Source organism: Sebastes umbrosus, chromosome 2, assembly GCF_015220745.1.
Source record: "Sebastes umbrosus isolate fSebUmb1 chromosome 2, fSebUmb1.pri, whole genome shotgun sequence".
In the NCBI taxonomy this organism is placed as follows: Eukaryota; Metazoa; Chordata; class Actinopteri; order Perciformes; family Sebastidae; genus Sebastes; species Sebastes umbrosus.
In genome coordinates, this window is record NC_051270.1 from 40,747,668 (window position 1) to 40,754,274 (window position 6,607).

The window sequence follows — 6,607 nt, forward strand, 5'->3', positions numbered from 1 at the left end:
TTGGAAAAATTGAGCCCCTCGCTCAGGTTTCACCTACATGTTTGAAATTTTGTAGACAGATGTAACATGTGGAGACGCACAAAAATGCCTCATGGAGGTATACCCAAAACCCAACAGGAAGTCAGCCATTTTGAATTTAATGTGCCATTTTCGCCCATTTTTAGCGTTTTACAGGCAGCATACTTTAACGAACTCCTCCTACAGATTTAATCAGAAAGACTTGAAATTTGGTCAGGACCATCTTAAGACCTTAAGGATGGAAAGTTATATAAATGGTGAGTTTTCATCCAACGACCTTGTCGTGGCGTGGCGTGGCGGCCATTTTGGGCCATTCGCGGGCCAGTCACCATGAAACAGGAAGTCTTTGTAACTCCACTGTACATAGTCCGATCTGCCCCAGATTTCTCAGGCATGATAAGGGTCCAGTCTTGAGGACATTTACATGTCCATATTGAGTCACACTCATAGCGCCCCCTACTGGCAACAGGAAATTACATGTTTTCTATTTTAATGTACTCCTCCTAGCAGGTTGACCAGATCCACCTCAAATGTGGTCAGAAAAGCCTTAAGATCTTGACGATGCATTATTGTGAAGACTGTGAGTTTTTCGTTGCCGTGGTATGGCGGCCATTTGGCGTGATTCGCCATGAAACAAGAAGTTGTTGTAACTTCTGCGTACTTTGTCAAATCTGCTCCAAATTTCTCAACCATGATGGTGGTCCAGGCCTGAGGTCATTTGTCATGCCCCGCCCCCTACACGTTAGCAACGCCCCCTTGCATAACTCATGAACCGTTTGTCATAGAGTCTTGTGGGAGGTTCATTGTTATGTTTATCCCCGCCCCCTACACATTAACCACACCCCCTTTCCCAACGCATGAACCGTTTGTCGTAGACTCTGGTGGAAGGCATCTTCGGACTCATCAGGGACATCCTCTTTCATTAGTGACGGTGTTCCCCGCCCCTTACCTTTAAGCCCTGCCCATTTTTAGATCCCATTAACGTTTTGTCGTAGACTGTTCTTGCAGGCGTCATTGCACTCAACAGAGTTCCTGTTTCATTGTGCCTGGACGCATCAATCGGCATCCCGCGAGAAGGAGCGAGGGCCGGTTCATCGCTGCTTGCAGCTTTAATTTGTTGTTGTTTTTTTCTCCGCCGTGACCCGTGGCTCCTCTGTCAGTAGCCTGACATCTAATTCAGACAGACAGAATACAAGCACACAGCTTAGCATACTTAAACACCAGCCAGGAGTCCTCCAATCTCCACGGAGCCACAGCATCAGCTCTAGCTCATCAGGCTGAGATCCTCCAGCCCAGCTGCAGATGAGAATACAGACCCTTGTCTCTGGAGTGCCAGTGAGCCTGAACTACCAGCCGCCGCTGCTGGTTGGATGGATAAACAGCCAGCAGCTTTCTGCTCATCCTCCTCCTCTGCGGCTGAAGTTGCCTGTGTGATTATTGGAGGATAAATTGAGCTAATTTTACAAAGCAAGCCAAGCAATGGACAAAATCAAATTTATAAAATCCCTTTAGAGTCCTAGCTCTCATTAAAAACAAGGACTTTCAGGAGGAAATGGTACTAATTATGAAATGAACATTCACCATGGCTAGATTTATCCTTTTAACTGTTACCGTGTTTGAGATAATGTCCTCTGTGTTGTACCTTCACAAACAACGCCTCTACCACTTCTAGGTTCTCGCTTTGACTACTTAATAATCCTTTGAGATCTCCATGCACATTGGCCCAACAGGCTGCTGTAGCACAAATCTCTTCTGGTGCTGGACTGAATTCTAACAAACAATGCCTTACTCTTTTCTAACAGACTCTGTGCATTAGCCGATTCTTTTATTTGTCTAAATGGCTGTAAACTTAACAGGGCTTCGAGTCGACTCTCCTCGAGCGCCTCGGGATGTCGAGGAGCGCCGTCGACCTCTCGTCATATCAAACACTAATGCCGTGGGATTGATACATGAATGAGAAGCAGTACTTTGGGTTTCAAATTAAGGTGTATGCATGTATGACCCAGTGCTGTGAAGCTGGTGTAAATATTTGGATCACTAGCGAGAAAGAAAAATAAGTTGATGTGTTTTGCTCGAAATCAGAACGTTTTGCAGGTTGATTGGGTGAGGGAAGTTTAAGAAGATGTGTTCATTTTATACCTCATCCCCATCCTTTAAACTGTGCTTTCGCCACGCTCAGTCCGGTTCAATGTGAGTTGTGATGAACAAAACTGTCCTATCAAACACAAACTAATTAAGTGAAAGCTAGTGTATATGCTGCTTTGTTTATAGTAATATAATGAATTGGAGGTTAAAGATATAAAGGTACTTCTGGTTGAATGATAATGTAAAACGGTTTGAAATCATTTCTGTGGCTCAAAATATAAAAATATATTGTACTTTATTTGCTTTAATCCTCCATCCTGTCCTGCTTTCTGGGGAGGGCAGGCACGCGTTTAAAGCCGGGGTCATGTCGTCCAGCACAGCTTTCATCGCTTTCAGTGTTTTTGTCACAGATCCTATGCAACATTCATTCTGATCTCCACATGGAAGCCAAACAGCATGGAACCTGATTTGAGTGCTTTTCAGATTTGTGGCCAATGTTCTCTGTCCGTATGTCTTTCTGTGTAGTTTATAGAGGCTCTCCTGCTATGGTCCTTGGAAGCACAAAGAGACTGATTCTCTGTTTGTCTCGAGTAAAGCTGAGATGTGTGGATGTTGTTGAAGCATTTGACCAGTCTGTCAGTTTATTACTCACAAACTAAATGAATGTTTAGCCTTCTTTGCTATGTACATTTTTTATATGTAACATAACTTTGTAAATAGTTGATTATCTTGCAGCATTTTGATGACTTTTTCTAGCTGATTTGTTACAGTACTTGAAAAGGAGTATTTTGTGTACAGTCTCATCAGAGCAGATTGATGCGGTTTGTCATCACTGGTCTGTCCAGGGCTCACTGTACTAGTCTTAAGTTATTGTGATTCAATAAAATTAATGATTATTTATGATTGAATTTTGTCCGATGGCTCCTTTGAAAAAAACAAAACGTACACACACTTGACTTGGAATTGTTTACGATCATAAAAAAGTCATAGTATAGTAGGTCATGAAAAATGTCATGTATATTGACCTTTATGACATACTATACTATAGTAAAGTATGTCAGAAAAAGTCATACAAAAGTCATACTGTAGTATGTCGAAAAAAGTCAGAGTATATTATTATAATAATATACTCAAAAAAGTAATTGACAAGTCATAAGTCAGTCGCATACAATACTATGACTTTTTCATGACCTTTTTTGACATATTCAAAATATATTCTGTCTTCTTGCTGAAGCATAACACACAGTAGGACTAAAAGTCACATCACCAGTGACACCAATGATTTTCTCTGCAGTCCTCCATCCAGGACCTCTACACCTCCAGAGTCAGGAAACAGGCATCACAGCACACCCTTCACACTCTGATTTTATAATGACCTATACTATGACATTTTTATGACTTTTGTGTGTGTGTGTATGTGTGTGTGCGTGTGTGTGTATGTGTGTCTGTGTGTGTGTGTGTATGTGTGAGTGCGTGCATGTGTGGAGAGAGGAGAGGTTGATAAAAAAATGAATATATATATATATATTTATATATACAGTATATACATAAATAAGTACATAAATTAACAAAAAAAATAGTAAATAGTAAACTAAAGGGAAACATAGGGAAGGAAATAACTAAATAAATAAATGAGCAAGGAATATAATTAATTCTAATAATGATTAGACTAATAATAACAGTTATAACAACGATAGAGTCGGGGGAGCAGGGGAGGAGGGGGGTGGGGGGGGCAGCGAGGCACAACGGGGACACCTCCACTTATTGATTTGAAGTTGTATTTCTGCATCTATTAATTCTTCTATACATAAACACACACATTATTTCAGGAGAGAATTGCCCATTGTGGTTATGATCCCTTTAAAAGGGACCCAAGGGGGAGGCCTGTTTATCGAGGATGGATGGAGGATGTGATTTGGATGTGAAAAGGAGGAATAAGTTGACCCAGACTTCCGGGAGGAAGTCTGGGTCAACCCCTGCCACCCACTCCAGAGTGAACCGTCCTAGTGCCCCAAGCAGAGCCCCCGCCGCCAGGGACCGGGCCGGCACAACCCCGACATCCTCATGTGTCAGAACTGCTACAATCCTCACCATCCTTAAGGAATGATATTATTAATTGGTATGATATTATGTATTAATTGGTATGATATTATGTATTAATTAGTATGATATTATGGAGATGATAAAATGCAAACAACTTGAGAGAAAAAAAAGTCTATAAAAATAAACGAAATGCAAAAGATCAGTGAGTGAAAGGGTGACTACAAAAGAGAATAGAAACAATGGAAGATATAATCTTCACGGTAGAAAATCAATCAATAAATACTTTGGTTGATGTGTGTTTTGGATGTAGGTTTGTATGTGTTTTAAATAAATCCAATAATAACAATAATGATAATAATATGCACAATACTACTATTAATATTTGGACTAATAGTGAAAATGACAAAACATAAACCATATGGAAACAGCAGAGGGAAAAAATTGAATAAATATGTAAGCAGTAATGAAGCCGACAAAAAAAAAAAAAAATGAAACCAACAGAAAGAGAATAATAAGAACTAGAAAAGCAATTTTTGAAGAAATTGCAGTGTGAATGCTGGATGCTGAAGAGCTGACGCTACGCTGTAATGCTGGCTTAAATGTTGTTAGAAGAAGGTGAAGTAGTAGGAGTAGTTGGAAAAGTGGGAATGGGTTGAATTTTTATGAATTTCAATGAAATGTTGAATAATACCAATAATTTATCAAATATGTAGAATATTTGAAGGTTTTTGAATAGCTGACGCTACACTGCATCGCTGGATTTAAAAGTTTAATAATACCAATAATTCATGAAAGATGTTGAACATTGTAATGTTTTAATGGAGTTTCTAATTAAAGTTTTAATAAGTAGGCAAGAGTTAATGCTTGAAAAAGTATTAAAATGTCCTGTATGTCTCTGTGTGTGTTTTCCTGCTTATAACTCAAAGGCCACATTATGTAGCAGTAGTTTCACAGAAATAACAGCTTTTTGGTCTTTTTAGGGGCCAGGCTTCCTACCAGGAAATGTGCCTTCCCATGCATAAATAAATAACAAAACTTTGCACATATGATCTGCCCCTGGTGTCTAAGGTTGTGCACTAACAACTATTATTATTCAAACTCTTATTACCATAACTGGATCCCAGTCAAGATAGATCAGACATATAATGTTGCAATATTGAGTAAAATGTCTTTATTATAATTTCACACAAGAGCATAGGTAAAGCTTAAAATAGAAACAGATGATCTGATCGGCTGCTGCGACAACCGAATGTGAGTCTTACTGAGAAGTACATTTTATTTCTCCATTTAATGCCGAATAAATGCCACTGAGAGGGATGTAATGACATCACTTTAAAAGCATCTGTGATAGCCACGCACCCCTGCCTGCTTTCTTTATAAGCTTGATAGCATCATCAATGGAAGCATAGAACAGGGAGAACGGTGCCAAGGGATTAAGGCTATTAATGCTTTGAGCTTCGTCATTGTGAGGAGCAGATAAATCAATGATTAGGCGTTTTTTTCCGGAATATTTACGGGTTGCTATACCTATAGGGTTAATGCGCGTGGTTGGAAAGGGAGATTTATCGTATGGACCGATCACGAAGCCCTTCTTGACCTCCTTTTCCAGTAGTGCATCGACTGTCTCAGGCTCTTTCAGTGCAGACAAAAGACACTTTTGGCAACCAAGTCAAACCAGCTAAGAACCCTTGGCTCAACCCTGTAATCAAATAATTGACGAAACAGCGGTTTGGATGTTTTTTTAAAGCCTTCCCCAGCTCAGGGACGTTGACTGGGGTTGATGGCTTTATTTCCTCTTTTCCTTTCTCACCAGGCGGGTTCGCCTCGGGCACACAGATTTTGGATGCCCGTCCCCACATTAGCTGCAAGCATGAATGTATCTACAATTATTGAATTTGCAAACATTTTCATTGAAGTTGAAACACAATGGAGTTGTAAGCGGCATCACCTTGGTCTCTTCTTTTTTGGGGCTTGGGAAAGACTTTGGTGGTTGGTTTACAGTCACAGACTTGGGGCACAAATTGGGGGAATGGGAGAAGGAGCCACAGATTGTGCAAGAAAGTACTTGATGCCCCGTGAAATGTCTGCTTATGAGGGCCAAGTCGACTACGGACCAGTTCAGTCTTTGGTTGAACCTCTGGATGAACATGGCGGCTTTTGCGGAGAATGACTTGTGGTATTCGTAGGACAGTGTTCCTCCATAGCTCAAGGCCAGATCAGAAATAATGGCTAGATAAGTGTCAAGCTCTGCTCTACGGAATGGATACACTTTGCAAATGACATCTCTGAATACACCAAAAGCCACAATGAATTAAGCCAGAGTTAAAGTTTTTGCGAGCCGGGGGTCACTATCCTTTAGCATCACAGACACATCTCCACAATCTACAATGCGCCTATCACTCATCTCTGAGCACAGCAAGATTTTGATCAGATTTATGTCATTACCTGCAAGGATTTGGCC